General features: G+C 44.6%; 1 long non-coding RNA gene across 2 annotated transcripts in view; it reads right to left on the reverse strand.

The window, feature by feature from the left end:
* LOC137142887 (uncharacterized) overlaps window positions 1-19,585 on the reverse strand; it is a 215,560-nt gene extending 195,975 nt beyond the window's left edge. The window contains exons 1-2 of one of the 2 annotated variants that reach the window (XR_010917029.1): window positions 19,466-19,585; window positions 14,791-14,838 (exon numbers count right to left, since the gene is read on the reverse strand). This is a non-coding gene — a long non-coding RNA (uncharacterized lncRNA). Of the gene's footprint in view, window positions 1-14,790; window positions 14,839-16,285; window positions 16,379-19,465 lie in introns of those variants that run through there. The other variant, XR_010917030.1, reaches the window with a different exon arrangement.
* Window positions 19,586-20,164: the final 579 nt, after the last annotated feature.

Consider the following 20,164-nt stretch of genomic DNA (forward strand, 5'->3'; position numbering starts at 1 on the left):
TTATTTAGCCCTTCACAGGCGCTAAAATTCACCCATATTTAGAAGTGCAGTCTTTCCCATCAGCCTGCCCCAACCAGAACAAGAAAGCCCACTTCCAGGGATGAGATAATTCAGTCTTTATGCAACCCGTCCTGAGAGTTCACCCTACTCAAGCAAGCACGTAGGTGCTCTCTTAAATGCTTTCCTGAAAGGGTGCCACTGACAATGCACAGGGTTTTAGTAACACGGGTCCCTGTTCTCAGTGGGCAAGTTTCCCACCAACTCATTTCACTTCGGCTGCTAAGCAGCCGCCAGACGGTGCCCATTTTAAACCATCACCAGCCTTGCCTGGATTCACACCAGCCACGCGGAGGTGAAAGATTCCTATTGCATTACCAGCCCGACACCATCCATTCCCCTGGAAGCAGAACCTTTGATCCAATATTTATTGACCTGTAGAAGACTACAAGAATGTCAGGATGAATTTCCCTGTTGTTAAGAGCTATTACAAGTGATTTAGAATCCAAACAGAGCGTGCCTCAAAAGGTGACAGCTTAGCAACAGCAGAACTGGAACTAGAAACTAGAACCATCTCCCAGGCCAGATCTTTGTCCACGGGAGCATGCTGTCTACCTCTGCTTGGTAGTCAGTGAGACCCAGGCCCCTTGTGGCAGGGTGCATAAGATCTTACAGGGATCTCCTGAGTCAGCTATATGCATAATGGTTGACTGACGTGAGGCTTGTGAGATCTCTACCGAGAGCCAATTGCTCACTGGTTAACAATCATTGTGCAACAAATGTACAGATGATATTTAAGGAGTTATATATCTATACTGAAAATAATGTTCTGGTGATCTGCCTTACTCCACCACCTTAAGCAGGTGACATACTTTGGAAGTGTTCCTTTCAGGCAGGAGGTAACAGATGCCTCTCTCCCTATGCGCCATTTGGATGCTGTGCATTGTATGCCTTACACTGCATAGCTCTTGGCACATGAAGCCAGCAGTGAGATGAGAGATTGTGAAATCTACAAGATGAAACAAACAGGATGGGGCGTCTTTACCTTGGAGCGTAAGGAGACCGTGAATCCTTCACCTACTGGGCAAGCTGACAGCATATCTGTCTCATGCAAGAACGGTCACAGCCAAACCTGGATGTAAAGTGCTGCAAGGATTTTGGGTGAGCCACACTCTACGAGACGTGAGAGCATCTTGTTAACTAAGGCTAGGCTGTAGAAGAGGTATTGTGATTTTATTCCATATGTAACCTTTGGTTCCAATGCTTCCACTCGCTACTACTGGAATCTCCAGGCTTTGTTAAACATATACTTGATTTCACTACGAACTTAGCTAAGGACTGGGAGTGAAGTGAAGAGAAGTGGTGAGCTGAGGTGGAAATGGGAAGTTGGTGGGGGTTGTTTCTTTGAAAGCAGCGAATCAGCAAATACAGTGCGTGTCCAGTGGGCTAGGGGCTGGACACTCAAGTGAGATGATTGGAAGCCTCAAAGGTCGGAGCGTGCCTATCACTAACATATGAAATAACAGTGGTGCTGGAGCCTAAGGGAGAGGGCTTGTGTTGCTCATAGAGTTGGGGAGCTGACCCCCTGCCAGGCACAGACAAGATCTCCTGACACCAAGGGCAGGTGGTAGCGAGGTGCGTCACATCCCTGGGCATACCCAGGAAGCGTCACACAGAGTCCACCACTTCAGCATTGGTTCACTTACCCTTGGCTCGCCAGAAATTAAGATTTCCTTGTGCTCGGGGAATAGGCTTGCTAGAAAGCTTAGCCCCTGTACCGAATGCATTCAGAGACCAAAAGAAGAAATAAGCAGTAGCCCTAAAAAGTAGTAATAGGATGGGTTTAAAATACTACTCTTGGAAATATATCCTCAATTAAAATGATCAGACACAAAAAGCATTTCTCTCATCATCCTGACAGCAGCTGAGTCAGGAATTTATTCAGTTTTTATAATTATTCTTATTAGGAAAAGCTGCTATAGTTTCCATAAAAATATCCTGGTAACTCACTCAAGTGATTAATAAATGATTTACAGTTTCTGCTTTGGAGTCCCATAAAAATCTCCTCTCTGGCTTCCGTAAGTTATTAGCAGTATTACAGTAATGGCTAGAGGCCCCCACCAGGCTCAGGGTGTATAGGCCAGTCCAAAGAGTAGGGAATGGAGACACAGAAAAAGAAAGCCACTCAGTGTCAGTCTGTGGCCCAGCCAGGAATTAAACCCAAGGTTGTCTTGTCCCAGTTGAGTGCCTTAACCACTAGGCCATATCACCTAACCCTGCTTCATTCTCAGAAAGCCTCAACCACTTTAAAACTGAACAAGCCATTTTGTATGTTCCACGGTTAAATAAATGGAACCCCCAGACTCTCTTGGATTTAAGCATATGGGAACCACTGTGTTTGAAACACACGACTGCCTTTAACAAACAGGGCTTCACTTTCAGAAGTGTGGGCGCAAGCAGAGGCTTTTGATCCTGGGAAGACAGCGGCTGGTTTTGGAGCAGCAGGATTCCCGTGTGAGCTCCAGAGATGGCCTTTGCAACAGAGCTTGCAAGAATCCCCATCATTCTGCATTACACTCAGTGGAAACGAGCACAGTACTTATCCCCTCTGCATCGGACAGTACTTAATTCACTGGTTTAAATACACTTTTTTGGTACCAACCTGTATGAAACATCTCCAGGCAAACACCCCAGCACATTTTAGACGTAAATAAAGTTTCCTGAGCCACTGCCATGCTTATTTGTTTGTTTGGCAACTGATCTGAAGGGCAATCAACCTTCAAGCAAGTCACTGTCACCCAATGATGCATTTTCTTAATTTCCAGTTAAACACAGAACATGAATATTTCAGTCCTCCCTAGCAATGTTTAATGGCTGAGAATAATTGAACTTGCTATGTGTTGCTACTTTCATGGCAGGAATAATTTATTTGGCTGTTAAAAGCCATCATAGCGCCTTCACCTAAGCTGGAAGTGTTGATTTGTTTATGGCATCCATTAGAATTTGTACCATAAGGACTTTCTGCTCACAAAGGAACAGGGAGCATTATTTAAGCAACAACCTGGCTGGTAGAGCAACTTCAGTAGCTGGTTTTAGTAACAGAGCTGTATCTAAGGGCATCTACACAGACATAGTTTTGGAATATTTTAGTTATATTGATTTAGATATAAAGTGGTGCAGCTCCTTTGTGAAGGCTCCATTATACTAGTTTAAAGAGGCTTATATCAGGATAGCTTGCACCCTTAAAATTACTGTATGCCATGTCGACCAACTTCTGTAGGTGAGAGACACTTGATTTCAAACTTACACAGATCTGGGCTCTGTGTAAGCTCAGAAGCTCTCACTTACAGAAGTTGGCCCAATAAAAGATAATTACCTCAACCGCCTTGTCTCCCCCTTCAATTATAGCAATGCAAGGACTGTGTGTAGACAAGCCCTAAACTTTTGGTTGAACTGAGTCACCCGGGGCCTGTGTCTTCAGGAGGAAGGTACAAAAGGTTCTGATCTTGCAGTCCTTAATTCGGGCCTGATTCCACCACCCTTGTTCTGGACTGGATACCCAGACAGGATTGCAGACAGAGATGCATGTGTGGAGGCTAAGCATTTCTTTACAGAAGGAAGTCTGTTGACCGACTGATATGAATTCACAAGCAGAGCCTTGGTATTCGGGATATTCTCCAGCTAGTTTAGTTCAGATTGTGGGCTTGGGGGGTCTTATCAGTTTCGAATGCCAAGCTGCTACAGCTTTAGTGCCGTGTAATAAGCTGAACTCTGCTTTCAGATATCCAAGGGGTTACTCCGATATGGCAGGCTAGTTCCAGTCCATGACTAATCTGCCCTGTGGTTAACTGCACTAGTGGATCAAGTTCCTGAACTGGGAGCACACAAAATCAGGTTGGAAGGTCTCATTGATTTAACTTAACCCTCAGGCTCTTTGCGGCTGAAGGTCTCGGCCCAGGGTGATGTCAGGCTTCTTCTGAAGCCTGGTTTTTTTGTTTTTTTGTTCAACAATACACTCTTTCTGAGTACACCAGCATCAGTTCAACCCCACTGAAAGCTCAGCAAAACAAGATCTTAACTTGCAGCCTCGCTCAAGCAATTCTGTGGTCAACCAGCACAGGACAGTAGTTTTGTCCATGTTTTTGACATAATCAGAGCAACTGGGGCACTGGAATATTCCATGTTGTTACTCGCACTGACAGCACCTCAGTGTCCCATTGTACGGGGCACTGCACATGCCAAAGGCAGAGGTTGGCATTTTAAAAAAAAAAGTCAGTAGTTGGCATAATGTATCCCTATACTTAGAATTAAAGGAAAAATGAACTCCCAGGATTCAGGGACAGACAAACACACACCTCTTCCTGCCAAACCTTTGACTACCATACACCCAGACCCCAGATTGTGCACACTAACTCTGTCCTTCCCAGTGAGACGGAGGGGAACTGTTGAATAAGAAATGGGGGCCCAGTTCTGAAGGGGAAACCTTACAGAGCCATTTTGTTTTCATACATGCACCATAAAAAAACCCCCACAACCACACTAGTCAATTTCCATTCTCTGAGCTAGCAAGAAAACAAGAGTCAGGCATTAATCGTTTATGAATGGTTAAGGGAAAATTTCCTGAAAGAGCTGCAGAGGCACCCGCGCGCATGCAGTCTCACGGGCTAACTGACAAATCACCCTCATGCGCATCTGTCTCCTGTCTAGCCACGTTTACAACATTCTGTGCGAATTCAGTTGAGACGTAAGCCTATTTTTATTGCCATTCCAGCCATTAAATTCTAAAGGCAAAAGGCAAATCAGTGTCAAACACTTCCTGCAAGCAGAGGGTGGAGTGAGAGAAATTTACAAACCCTCCCTGTCCCTTAGTTGATAAGGTTTCCTGAATGGTCTTACGGTGTAATGTGCTTTTAGAGCTGTGTGACAGTATAATTAGCACAAATGCAATCAGAGGCAACATGATCCAGTGGATAAAGCACTGGATTAGGACTCAGGAGACCTGGCTCTGCCACTAAAAACAGCTGTGTGACATAGTCACTTCACCACTCTGTATCTGAGTCCCCTCCTGCCCTTGGCCTGTAATGTTTAATTTGGAAGCTCTTGGGAACTATGGGTATGCACAGTGCCTTGCACAATAGAGCCCTGAGACTGGCTGGCATTCCTAGACATTTCTGTAATGCAAAATAGTCATCTCTATCCAGTGAATCCCATGCACTACTGTTTCATTGAACTCAGTAATATTATCTTAGAGCTGAATGTGAGTTGTTTTTTTTTTAAAAAAAGTTAAAATTTACCATCAGAAAGTCTTCTCTCTCTGACTCAGGGTCTACAAAGACAGCTGTGTTGTTCTAGGTAGAAAAATAGATGCTTAGCTGTTAATTGCCAATTCTCTTTTGTATAAGATGCAATTAAGGAGGCAGCAGTCTATGGTGAGGGATACCATCAGACACAACCTCTTGCAAATCAGATTTAATTAAGACGTTGTTTTCAGTCCAGGGTCAGTTTGCTGTATTACTCTTCAGGAAAGGTAGCCAAGAGACCAGCCTCAATCACAATTCAGAGCGCACACACGCCAAAGAAATGAAACAACGTCACCAAAAGGGATCGTTTCATCTTTACAGAAACTAGACGTCAGAGCAGAGGTTTCAATTGCACATGCCCCCGGGGTCCCATGTGCAAGCAGGAGAGAGTAATCACTCTGAACGGACTGTATCACTGCCTGAATACTGAGGTATATGGGCATATTCAGGCAGTTCTAAAGGGGAGGTTTCATAAGAAATAAATGCACCTTCTTGCATTTCCAATGAAAACAGAGCCATGATGTTCAAGATTTTCTCCCCTACAGACCACAGGGAGTTGAAATGGTTCTGCTGTGCCATTTGGACCTTCTGCACTTCCCTTTCCTGATTCCTGAGTCTTTGCTGCCGTTTCCTCAATTCCCTTACCCACCTCTCGCCCCTGCGCCAACCCCCTCAGCCCTGTCAAAACCCACAGCCACTGGGCACCACCCCACTGAGTCTAGCTAGTAGGAGTAAGGGTTGAGAGAATCACCACCATGGTTATTTGTATGAGGTAAAGCCAGGAAGCCTCAACTGAGTTGAGGGCCTCATTGTGCTAGGCGCTGTACATAGACAGTAAGCTTGTTGGGGACAGTGACGGTCTCTTGCTAGGTAAGAGACAGGAATGCCCCATTTTGCAAATGAAGAATTGAGGCACTAGGAAATTAAGTGATTTGTCCAAGGTCAGGCCGGGAATGCGGTGGCAGAGCTAAGAATCAAAACAGATCTAATAGTCCAGTGCCTGAACTACAAGACCGTCCATCTCAGACTGGGCATACATCAGGGTGCCACGACAGCCAACAGATAACCTGGGGCGATCCAGTCACATGAACTGGAAACACTGGAGAGGTCTTCAGTGACCACTTCTGTGTATTTGCTTGCTGAAGGTGGCTCATTCCAGCAGGCTTCATTGTAATTTCCTTCCTTTGTCTCTTATCAGGCAGATCACATGCCCTGTAGGAGACAGACTCCAAGCATTTCATGGCTCCCTTAGCAACGATAAGGGGAAGGAAAAAACCCAACAAAACACACCACTATTGTGGCACAAAACCCCAGGGGTTTCCTTAGGTCAACTAAATGACCCTTCTGCCCCATGCATTTTTATTTACTTTCCTATATCACTTGAAATCAGATCAGCTTCTCGCCTGACGGATTGCAAGCGACAAGTCACCGTCACAGCAGGGTGAGATTCATGGATAGGTTACAGCAGAATTTACCTTTGTGGAGATGGAATGCTCTGAAGATGGGAATCATTTCAAAGCCAGATGTAAGAGTCCCAAGAATTAAGATGCCCAAATCCATCCGTTAAATTCAGAGCAGCAGCAGCAGCAGCAATATTTCACCTGTGCCAACAGGATGTGAATCAATACCCACCAACACCCTAGTGAGGTTATTCCATGAGAGTTAAAAAGATGATGGCTTCTAGAGAGGGAATGCTAGGAAAGCATGGGCCAATCTTTGCCAACTCCTTGAGTCACAGAGAGACAACTGCCCTGGAAACAGAGGAAGAAGGTCTCTCCCTCCAAAAGAAATTCACCCCTGTGCAGAGAGCCTTGGCACCATTTACTTTGCACTTCAGCAGTGACATAGCCTTGTTTTGATCTTCTCTACCGGGGGGTGAATTTCACTGTGTAGATGCAAAGGTACTTCTCAGAGTTAAATTCAACCCTGGTGTAAACAGGTGCAACTCTACTGATATTGGTACAGCCACAGCTGAATTCAGCCCTGCAGCTGTTATGTTCTGTTGGTTATAGAACATCTGGTACACTGTCCTGGGGACACTTCAGTGCAGTGATACTCAAACGGAGGTTCGGGAACTGCAACTGGCTCGTTAACGTCTCCCCTGCCCCTCTTTGTGGCCCAGGATATTAAAACACTGCTTCATTTAATTATTAACCCATGGGGATGCTTTTACTAGGTTAGTAACTTATTGTAGAATGACTTGGCCAGTCATATTTCTCTCTCATATTTCTCATAATTCTCACAGTAAAATGAAACAATGAATTCACACTGCATCTCTTTGGCTAATGCTGATCACTAATTTGGCTCCTGAACCACTTAGCTCCGAGTATCACTGCTGTGTCACTTTCACAGTGTGTGGAGCCTGTTAACACTTCAGAGCATGGACACTGCCATTAGAGCTGACCTTTTCTTTGCGTACCTTGGGCTCACATATAAAAACATTTTAAAAACCCAAACAAGATTGGATTTCTAGGTATTCTAGCAGAGCTCCCAATAAACACAACCAGGCATTCGAGAAAAATGAAACAGCCTTGGCAGATTAGAATAGAGACTGGAATAGCTTCAATCAAGGGTGCCTTGGAGAAATTACGGTTTTTCGAAACAAAAACATTCCAGAGCTGAAACTTCTGTTACATTCGATTGCTTCAAAACTTCACAGCAATTTAGATTTTAAGAGCAAAGCCAGAAAGTCTTGGGGGGTGAGGGGAAGGGAAGCATGGGAAACCTATGCAATATTTAGTAGCCAGGGATGATTGAAAAGGAGATGAGCAACGTCTCATCTTTCAAAGTCATATGGGACTAAACCCTGCAGTCCTAGATCATTAAAAGCTCCCACAGATATTAAAGGACTGCATAATTGAGGCTACAGAGCAAGATTTTCCCCTCTCTGCACATCTCCTGCGAGGGAGGTTGTGGTATCTTCATCTTTGGAGGTTTTTAAGAGCAGTGTAGACAAACTCCTGTCGGGGTAGTCTAGATAATGCTTAGTCTTGACTCCGTGCAGGGGACTGGACTAGATGACCTCTCAAGGTCCCTTCCAGTCCTACATTTATAGGAGTCTGTCACCTCTACATATCCTACCTTCAACCTAAATGGCTTGTTTTCCCCCACATCATATTGCCCTGCAAGCTAATCTCACTAGGAGTCCAGCACCATCCCTAAATATTTTTCTATATAAATGTCTTTCCAGTTACAGTCTCTCATTAACAATCCTAGCTGTAACTGCCAAGGCCAACCAGGGGATTTAGCAAGCTCTGAAAATCTCATCCTTCAGTTCTGCGTGTGTGAGCTGCATTCTCCAAGAGGAGCGGATCTCATTTTCATTTCTTGCTGACATGTTTTTAAACTCTAATTTCTGAAATCTAATCTCAGTTGTGTTTGCTGTAAATCCAGACCAGCTGCATTCACTCTAACAGAACAACAAGAGAGACTCTTGATCCCCACCGAGTTTGTCATCTGTCCTGGCTGTCCGCTCTCATCCATTCACCACCACCACCCCTGCATCTCCAATCACCATTAAAACCAAACAAAACTGCTGCAAGTATTTTAAGGCTTGATTTGCAGAGGTGCTATGATACAGTTCTAGTGGGAGCAGGCACCTTGGCACTTCTTATTGGGGGAAGTGTGTGTGGGGGCAGGGGGGGACAGGACATTGAATCCCAGCAAACTGAACCATTAATGAATGGACAAGGGCATGTATGTTTGATGACTTATGTGCAAGCTGGCGTGTGTACATGCATGTACTCTCCGTCTACATCATTTGGCTTTACAGGATGGTTCATAACTGGTTTGCCCAACACCATTCAGAGGGAGTCTGTTTTGAGCACTTTCAAACGCAACCTTGGGTAAAATATTACAGTAAAGTCATTTATATTGGCAGAAGTCACTGAACTCCCATGGTTTACTTTCTTCGACCGTAAAATAAGGATGCAGCCCATCAATTGATGCCTGTTTGAAACTACACCCAGGCTAAGGAGAAAGACAGTCTATCAGAGACCCTTTAGCAACAGCAAGCAGATGGTTAGCTATGCAGAGCAAGGCAGCTTCTACATCATGACCCAAGGAGACGCTACCACGGAGCGTCCGGAAACATGCGGAGAAGAGAGACAGTAAAAGGGAAAAAAATAAAGTGACTTCACAAAAGCATCAGCTGCAGACCTTCAGTGTCCATTGGAGCACTAGTGGTAGGTGGAACACTTCGCAAGACAGCTGTAATTCAGCCAGCTGCTATATGGATGGACAATAAAATCACAGGGAAACAGACTGAGGGGTTGGTACAAGGAAAAAGAAAAAAAACCCAGAAACTTAATTAAAAAGCCAACTGATTGTAAGCAGTCCCAGTAAATGAGAAAAGCAGATGCCCTTAGGTTACTTAGCAATGTATTCATTAGCCATGAAAGGAAATAAATTTGTTACAGCTGTCAATCATTTCCTTCTTGTCACCACCATTAAAAGTTTCTAGACTGGGTACCACAAGGAGTTTGGCTTAGTGTATAGAGTACAGGAGTGAGGGTCAGGAGACCTCAGTTCTATTCCTGGCTTACCCAAGGGTCTGCTGGGTGACCCTGGAGTGTCTCTGTCCCTCAGTTTCCCTATATGTAAAAACCAGGGATAATACACTCAAGTGCTTTCGAGTTCCACTGATAATACATAGCTTGTCTCCTTTACTCCTGGCTATTGGAATAATTCTAGATAGCTAAATTGCCTGTGTAATTGAATTACTACATTTTGCGTAGCTAGGGGATGGATGCCTCTGTTTTCTGCACCTTTCTATTTCTAATGTCTCTGCAGAGGCAGAGTTAACAGCCTATCTGACCAGAGAGAAACAAACCATGCTTTCTCTGGAGAGACCTACTTTCGTTCAGTCTTACTATCTTTAAGCTAAGAGAAAAGTTAGTCCAAACTAACAAAGCATGTTTTGCTCTGTGTGCATAGAAAAAGTTAAAGGAAAAATGGAGAGATTGGAAAGGTTTACAGAGATATCTAGGCTTCCTTGGTCCTGCCTCAGTGCAAGGGGCAGGGCTGGACTTCTCAAGGTCCCTTCCAGCGCTGCATTTGTAGGATTCTATCAAATTAGGTTTTCCCTTTTAAATTCTTGTTCTACTTCCAAAAGTGCAGATTACTTAAAAAGGGAAATATTTGAGGAAACGAGATTTTACAGCATGTTGGGTATTGTTAGTATACTAGAATCCTGATTTTATGAACACCAGTCTTACAAACTACCAGTTATACAAGCCATTTTTCCCGCAACCGGGAGCGAGAGGGCAAGTCAGGGAAAACAATAATTAAAGTGATGTTGAGGAGGAACAAGTCCTCTTTCCTTCACATTTCTCATGCACTGAAGGGATCAGAAATCGCTTTGCAGCAGTTTGAAGAACAAGCAGCAAAGCAAAGCAGTGCACCACCCTGCCATTTATGCACTGTGCCTTCTGTAGTTTTGATATGTCCAATTTTATGAATTTTGATTTTATGAACTCCCCAATCAGTTCATAAAATAGGAGTTATGCTGTAATTCTTTTGGGCTAACAAGCACATAGACACTGTATAAACCAAAAATAGAGACCGATCCTGCCCCAGAGAACTTAAGGTACCTCTACACGGCAATTAAACACCGGCAGCTAGCCCAGGTCAGCTGACCGGGGCTCAGGCAACGGGGCTGTTAAATTACTTTGTAGATCAGTGGTTCTCAACCTTTTCAGGCTACCGTAGAGGAGGCTGATTTGTCTTGCGTAGCTCAAGTTTCACCTCACTTAAAAACTACTTGCTTACAAAAATTAGACCTAAAAATACAAGAGTGTCACAGCCCATTATTACTGAAAAATGGCTTACTTTCTCATTTTTACTATACACTCACAAAATAAATTGCGACCTCCCCCCAGGTTGAGAAACACTGATATATTTATACGGCTCTATATAACGTGTCATTGTCTATATGAAATTTTAGTTTGTATGGACTTCGCTAGTCCTTTTCATATAGCCTGTCTTAAAACTAGGCAAATATCCAGGGGAGTTGCGTACCCCCCAGAAGTTCTCTGTGTACCACAAGGGAAATGTGTACCCCTGGTTGAGAACCACTGGTGTAGATGTTCAGGTTCATACTGGAGTCTGGGCTCCAAGACCCTGCCCTCTTGCATATCCTTATAGTCTAAGGGCTGCTTCAGAAAGTGATTTAATTAAATCAGTGCAACCTGCCTTGTGTGGAAGGTCTTAAAACAATGTTAAACTAGTTTTAATACAGTTGAGCTTTAAGGCTATACCTTCACCTCCCATACATTCACCCCTTAAAGGTAGAAATTTAAATCAATATGGTTCGACCACTGCAACAACCTGATGCTGACACATTCTTGTCTAAGAAGGCTTTCTCCCGCCACTCCCCCCACCGTCCGCCAGCTAATGTCACTTAGGAAGGGGTTAAGGTATTCCAAAAGCCATTCATAGAATCATAGAAGCACGTGACTGGAAAGGATTGATAGGTCATGCAGTCCAGTCCCCCGACAGCTTTTGGCTAACCCATTCTTAAAAACTTCCAACCTCCCTGGGTAATTTGTTCCAGCGCTCAATGACCCTGACAGTTGAGACGTTTTTCCTAATGTCTAACTTAAATCCCCCTTGCTGCAATTTAAGCCCATTACTTCTCACCCTATCCTTGGTGGTTGAGGAGAAAAAATTACCCTCTTTATAACAACCTGTTTCATACCTGAAGACTGCTCCCTTGTTCCCCCTCAGTTCTCTCTACTCCAGACTAAATAACCCAATTTTTTCTCTCTTTTCTTGTACATGATTTTTTAATAATTTTTGTTGCTCTTCTCTGGACATTCTCCAGTTTGTCCACATCTTTCCCAAAGCATGGAGCCCAGAACTAGTCACAATACTCCAGTTGAGGCCTCATCAGTGCAGAATAAAGTAGAAGAATAGCACTCCTACTAATATTGCTGCCAAAAAAAAAAGCACACTTCATTCTGGAATGTATTACATTGTTGACTCATTTAGTTTGTGGCCTGCTATAACCCCCCAGATCTTTTTCTGCAGTATTCTTTTCTAGGCAGTCATTTCCCTTTTTGTATTTGTGCAATTCTTATAATTCGAGTCTGAGAAACCAGTGTTAAAAAAAAGTAGCTAAACGAGTGTACAGTGCTCATGTAAGTGCCTTGGTTTAAATAAGACTTAAAACCACAGCCCTGCACGCACATGTACTGAAATTAATGACATGTTCATCTGAGAGCAGAATGTGACTGTTCCCCTTAGCCATTGCAGAATTGCCACTGACCTCCGCTGCTAGACGGGAACATTCTATCAAAATACTTTGCTAGTGGAAAATACCAACTTGTCAAAAGCAAAGCTTGTCAATTTTGACCAACTGTCATTTACAAAAGTGACAAGTGATGTGATCACAATGCTCAGTTTCAGCATTTGATTTTTTGGAATGACTTTCTAATTTTTTTATTATATAAAAAATTCCAATGATAAAATGTTTCATTTTGATTTTATCAGAACAATATGCTTTGATTGACCCAAACCCATCTTTCCCCCTGGAATTTTATGGGGGGGGAGGGGGGAGGAGGTGATGACCATGGGAATTTTGAAACTTGTTTTTGTTCCATTCCAGAACACACAAATATTTTCAACTCAAGGAATTTCCCAGAAAACAGAAAATTTGGTTCCCACCCAGCTCTACTAAACACAGTATTTTATTGTGAGGGACATCAGGGCTGTAGAAGAGTTGACCTGGGGAACACATGACCAACACTTGCCCCCATAGAGTGTTTCTTCTCCCAACTGGTTTGCTACACTCTTTCCACTCTGCTGAGTTGGTTTCTAGATTACAGCATAACAACAACGGTAAACGGACTCTGAATGCAAACACTTCCCTAACATTGCAGCAAGCAACAATCAATCTTCAGGGCTTGCATGTTCTATTGTGATGCTGTGGGAATGGATGGTTGCTCTGGAAACTGTAGGCCAGCTCACAAAATGCGTGATTTACCTCTGCAGTAATGTCCTTCGTTTTCCTCTTGACTTGCAAGTTAATGGAACCTTTAGACTATACCTGTGCACCTTTCTCAATACTCAAGGATGCAAGAGAGACTGAATACATATCACCCCTTGAAAAGAGTAGAGATGTAACCTTCAGGAGAGCCTTCTATTCACTACTAATACACTGGCTCAGGAAATAAACAAGTCACTTATTTTTGTGAAACACTTTGCCTTAAAAAATACAATGACAAAAAGGGGACCTATGATCTGATAAAACTTTGGGGGGGGGGGGGAGAAAGCATCCAAGTTACTGTGCGTGGGCGCCCCCCGCCCCTGAAATCATCCAAGTGACAATTTGTGAAGAACGATTAAATATAAACACAATGACTTACATAACATTGACTGCTTATTTTAGTATATTAAACACACACCATGTCAAAGACATGTCTCTAAGAAAAGGAACAGAAAATAGAATATATGTCCCACTTGGCCATGTTAGTCAGAAATTCAGGGTTGCCTTGGTAGCATTATCTGGCTTTGGAGTGGTTATATTCTGAGCCTTAACATAAGCTTTTGGGGTTTAATTTCCCTGTTGTAAACTAGCCAATTATTGTTCTTAAGCGCCTAAAGCTGTTCAGTGGGCCAGTTATTTCAAGTGGGGCTATTCACGTACTTGGTTAAGCCCAAGTTTCCTGGCTTGTATGATCAAGATACATTTTGACTTTTTCCTCACTAACAACTTCGTGGAGAATAATTTCAGATGCAATATAAGAAAAAAGAGTCAAAAGCCACTTTCCATCAGGCATGGTTCTGGGAAGATGACCTTTAGTCCTAGATATATTTAAACACTTACATTTGTGTGGCCACCAAGTTAAGTTTAAAGTTTTAAGGGTTAATTTTCCATTTGTACCGCAATCCACTCCCTTCTCAGCGCTGGGACTAGAACCTAGGGGTCTAATCGCCCAGTCTCTGCTCTGCCCCGGATATTGTTGCAACAACATAACATAGAATAAATGGTACTCACACATCACTGCAAAATGTCAGAGCCATTGAAGAACTGTGTGACCGTTGACTGTCTGTGCACACCCCATCTTTAAAAATTGAAGGACTCTGCTGCTGGCAAAGACCAGCAGCTATTCTGCGTTGAGGTCAATGCAGACCGTCACAGCAGACTTGCATGCTGTGCTCTCTCCCTGAAGAGCTCAATGTTTAAATCAGCTGCCCTTTATTAACCTAGAAACCTCCTGAAAATCAGAGAAGTTTGGTTTTGAAAGCCTCTCTCTGCTGCTCGCCGAACTTCGGAGAGCAGTGAATTCTGTAATAAGCGGTGGACCTTTGTGAAGTGGCTTTTCAGGTGACCTCCCTAGCTAAACATATTCCTAGTTAGACTAGGAATAGGGTGTGTCATTACCCATGAGTGCTACCACAAGCAGGTAGATCTGTAAAAAAATAAGGTTCTATTTGACATGCTGAGTGACCAGTGTTATTTGCAGAGTCTGATGTTTATGGTCCCACATACCTGATCCTTTTTCTCCAGTTCCACTCATCACACTACAGTGGGATTAATCTAGGAAAAGAAAAATGTTAGGATGAATATCAAGGAAAGGCACTGACAATAAGATTAGTAGCTAGGGCACAGGGAGTTGGTTACAGTGTCTCTGAATGGCGGAGTGCTCAGAGAAGTGTGCTCAGACCTGGTCTGAGAATAACGAGACATCCCAAGGAATTCACCCCATCAAATTGCAGGCAATTTCAAAAATTAAAGTCTTTTTAACTGGAATTATCAGTGGGGAGAAACATCTGTTTACTAGAGATGAATAGATTAAAATTACATTCTCCAGACAGAGCAGAGTTTATGCATCTGCTGACTGTCTGTATTAATCCGAACACAGAATAGCTACTAATCTTTGCCAGCTGCAGAGTCTGTTCTATCTTTAAAGATGCAATGCAGAGAAATAGAATCCGAGCGCTGCTCACACACACACACGTTTCCAAAACTAGCATTTGCTTCCTGCAGAAACAGTTGATTAAGGGGCAAGCGGATGAAAGCAGAGCCCTGCAAGACATGGTACGTACTGCAATTCAAGAGCAAGGCACATGGATTCAAGCTAAAGCCTTAGCCTTCCATTCAGCTGGTCATGTTGCATCTTCCCAAATCTGAACTGTACTCCATTTACTTTCCCTGTCATTGGTTTGCTTTTTACCTGCCAGGCCAAATTATCTCAAAGCAACTTTCCATTTATCTTGTAACGTGCATCATCTTGTGGCACCATGGGAAACTACAGTACAAGATATTTTTAAATATGTCAATTATTTTACCTAGAAGTCCTGCAAACCAAAGTAACTTCAGTTGCCTTTGCTTTGTAGTGGAGCAGGATCTGGAAGGTTAATGCAATGCAAGTACTGCAGGCTGCTGCGCATGCAAGATGCGGCTCAGTAGCCACTGTACTAATTATACTTTGCCTTTTCCATAGCCATCAAAGGGCCTTAAAACTCTTTACGATATGGAGTCTCTCAGCATCCCGGGTTAGTCCTAGACCCATTTGACAGGTAACACAACCAAGGCACAGAGAGACTCGCTCACAGCTCTGCCACTGGGAACAAAACCCAGGAGGCCAAGGGCCTTGGTGTATCAAAGCAGACTATGCTCCATTAAGTTATCAGGATCATGTTAATCTGGGGTGTGCTGTGCTGTGCTCTCCAGATTATTGCAGCCGGACACAAGTCCAGATCACTGAGGAAACAGAAGAGTGGGAAACGAACAGGGCTCATTTCTGGAGTGGGAGATCAGGTAGGAGACCCTTGCAGCTGAAGTAAGGTGAATCAGGACTGGCCTATGGAGAATCACGGTAGTCTGCCCTATCTGAGCACCTCCTGTGTGCACCACCTCACCCAGTGAACGGTTCAAAGCAGGACAGGAGTGGCTTTGCATTTGAAACTTCTGGAGGCAAAGTCAATCCTGATGGCCAGCTCCTTAATTTCCCTGCCACCCCCAGCCCTTTCCCTTTACTCACTTGCCCCTTCCTCCCTCTGAGTATATCCATGTGTAAGAGCAGGTGCCACTTGCCCAAAGCCAGATCATCAGGATTCAGTCCCATGTAAACCTGGGGAGCCCCAATATTAGCTGGACAGGTCCACAGCAGTTGTATTATGTAGACCCTAGAAGCCCAGGCTGGGATTTCAAGGGAGCCCTAAAAGAATTAGGTGCCCAGTCACCCTTGAACTTCAATAGGCACTTAGCTCTTGGACTCCTTGAAACATCCCAACCCAGCTATGTTTGCTATAGCACCCGGGCGTCATTTCCCCTCGCATCCCATGCTCCTCACTGCAGTTTTTTTTCCTTAAGGGCTTCACTCCAGCCTTCTTTTGGCACAGAGGACAAGGAAGCGAGGAGAAAGCCAGGGGACATGGCTGCAGCATCTCACAGAAAAGCATCACATTGTCATGCAGGCTCTCCGAGATGGAGATTTCAAAATCCACTTGGAATGAATGCTGCGACGTCTCCGGAACCAGGGTAATGAGACGCTTGACCTTAGCAGCTGATCCCGAGATCTCTCTCAATGAACTAAGTGTTGGAAGCAGGTTTCCTTTGAAACACTCATAACAGACAGCCAAATAGAAGCTTCTAAAGCAGCAATAGAATCCCAGGGTCTGGTTTTTTTTTTAAATTGAGTCATTACCAGTGTTGTACCAAGTCTCCCACTCAGAAGAGCAAATATTTTCCCTCTTTAGCAAAAAGAAATGTTTTGTTATGAGACCTGCTTTAGCCCACACAAACCAAGAGTGGGGGAGTGAGTTCTTCAAACCACCCCCCCCCCCCAACAGCCTGGCTCCCATCCCAACCCTGCCATTGACATACTGTATACCCTTGACCAAGCCACTTACATGCCTAAATACCTTTTTGGGAACCAGGCCTTAATTTCTGCCTCAGTTTCCCTATCTGTGACTCTTTTACCCTATTTAGAAAGTGGGAAAACCCTTCCTTGACTCACATTGGTATGGAGAGGCATACTTAATATTAGGGAAGCACTCTGATCCTTAAGAAAAAAGGTGCTTTAGAAATTCAAAGGGTCAATACTTACGTTAAAAGTTAAAACAGGATAAGTATCCTGACACTGCAGTTTATACCGCATGCCATAAGTCAGGAAGAAAAGCACCGTATAAACATAAGTGAGCCCTAGTATTTTAAAAGATGACCTACAAGCTATTTACAGGAATTATTCCACCGCCCACTCCTGAAATGCAGCCCCCCTAGGGTGGACTATAGCAGCTCTTTAACCACACACAGCAACAGCAAATTCAGTTTCAGGGGAGGAGGAGAACACCATATCCAAAAGTGAGCATTGACAGAATTTAAGGAGTCAGAACGTAACCTCGCTGGACTAACTTCCACTTCCTACTCTACCACCACAAGGAGCGTCCTTGGTTCCTTGAAGAACGACATGCTGCCATTTCACATCTATTTTTAACAGGATTTCCATTATCTGGAGGCATGGCAAGCTGCACTTGGAATGGTCTTGGCTCTTTTGCAGGTTAAAGCTAGGCCTTTACACAAATGCAGCTTCTTGTGGTTTGATCAATACCAGACACCACTCTTGTTAATGCACCCTAATGACCGCTGGCAAAAAAGGGAGACTTTTCCCTTCCTAAAAGGTTCCAGTACTTATTTGCATTCTGAAGCCCAACTGCATTGGAAGTCTGAACAAGCAGACAAAGCAGTTTAAATATTCTGGCTTAAATGCACTGGCCTGGATCCTGGAGCCCTTGTTCAGTACATGGGCATAATCCTCTGAAACCAGGAGAGTTCTGCCAGCATAAAGATTTGATTCAGCAAGGAGCGGGCTTGTTCTACAAGAGATACAAGCGGTGCACAAAGGAAGATCCCCACAGCACCTACGATCTGGGCCGCCCTTACTCCTATCACCTTTCCCCTTTGATCTTAAACTGGAGTCTTTGCTCTGCTTCCCAGCCAAGAGCTTGGGGAGGGGGAGGAAGGGAGACGGGAAAATAGTGGTTCCCACTGTCTTCCCAGATTCTCTATTGCTATGGGTCAGTTTAAGTGAGTTCCCTCAACTACCTACAGCCTACTCCAGCCCAGACCATTAGGGACACAAATGCTACAATCCTCCTGGTTCTGCCCCAAGAGCAGATTTAATGCTTTTTCACTCCCAGGGTAGCAATGCAAAGTAGAGAGGGAACCTGAAGCATGCATAGGAATGAACAAACATTACAGACCATTCCCATTTCATCAGACCTCAGGCACACCCAGTTGGGATCTTGGATCGCAAGGTCTGCGGAGAAGCACTTCACCTTGTGCTCAGCGTCCGCAAAGCCCCATGCTCACAGAAAGGCGCTATAGGAAGAACAGCAGGCAACCCCTGCAAACCAGACACTGCTCTATCCAGCCAACCAACCACCAGTCTTGAAGATACCAGAGTTGCAAGGCTTGAAATGTCACTTGCACCTCCTAGGCATAAATGAAACCCCTTTTAGCCCAAAAAATTCCAGCCAGGCACCCAGCCTAGGGTGTAAGCCAGCAGCCCTGTGAGCAAGTGCCACTTAGAGAAGATTGTAAGGACGGGAACCAGCACATCACTTTGTAGCGTGTCAAGCATAGACAAGCCCTTAGTCTGCCGAAGAGGAGCAGATTAACTGTTACTGGCTGGCTACAGTCAAAGGACAGAGCAACCAACTTTAACCGTGGCCACTTGATACTTGTTTAGAGGGAACAAAAAAAGGGGCGGAGGGAAGGGGAAAGGAATGAAATTAAAAAAGGAAAATTGAGGCTCTTCGTGGGGTGGGGGATTGGAATATTTTCCTAATAAGAGACCGTCCAGTTAGAACAGTCCCCTCCAGGAAGGGGAAGAAACCCCACCGCCTGAATGAGAGAGAGGAGAGTCCCTTCCAATTATGGGGTAGCTTACACTGCACCCCCAGGCCGCTGAGTTACAGCAAGTGTTCCCAGCAAACCCCAGAAAGCACAGCCCTCCACCAAGTGTGCCATAGTTCACACTCACACCCTCCCATGCCAGCCCCCGCCGCCACCACCACACAACAGCCCGCTGCCACCAGCGGGAGGCCAGCCTGGAGGCAGAATCCAACCCAGAACAAGCAGGGCTGCTCAGAACCGGGCTGGCTTAGGGGAAGCAGCCAAGCCCCATCGCCCCCAGTCAGTAAACAAAATACCACCTTACCTGAACCAACACAGGAACCAGAGCAAGCTTTCTGTCCGCTGCTTTATCCTCAGAGCCTGACAGCCACGCAGGTTCACTGCCCTAACCGCCTTTCCCCTTCCTGATTGAGCAATCCCATCTCCACCTGAGCGCAACCCATACTGGGCCGCTGCTGGGCAATACTCCCAGCTGTCGCCAATTCCCTCATCAGGAGCACACACCATTCCCCAGGTCCTTGTTTTAACCCTCTCCTTGCAAGTCACTAGACAGGGTCCACCTGCAACCAACTCACAGTCTCAGGTGGCTCCCTCCAGTGGCTATACCACCCGTAGGTTTTCTGTGTCTATTGCTGCCTGCATGTTAATGGACGTAGGTGCTTAATTAAGTGAGGCATCCGAGTCTCATTGAAAATCACAAGGGTTTAGGCACCCAACTCACTTAGGCACTTTTGAAACTTCCACTGGACACTTATATACCTCTGTAAATCTGGCCCTGGGTGCTTTAGCTCGTAGTCAAGCCTTTTTTACTCCAAAGCTCCTGGGTTTAATCCTCACGGATGCCCCAGGCTGGGATGCCAGACAATTCGAGGAAACATCTTTTGTGTGTTGATGCAAAGCACTTTTCCCCTGAAAAAATTCAGGTTCATCAGAACCAATTTCCAAGTCTAGACAAGCCCTTAGCCACAAACCCACCTTCAGAGGAAGAGGGTGAGGATCCCCA

Source organism: Emydura macquarii, unplaced genomic scaffold, assembly GCF_026122565.2.
Source record: "Emydura macquarii macquarii isolate MOO-44397 ecotype Brisbane River unplaced genomic scaffold, CSIRO-AGI_Emac_v2 contig_3278, whole genome shotgun sequence".
NCBI classification, from domain to species: domain Eukaryota; kingdom Metazoa; phylum Chordata; order Testudines; family Chelidae; genus Emydura; species Emydura macquarii.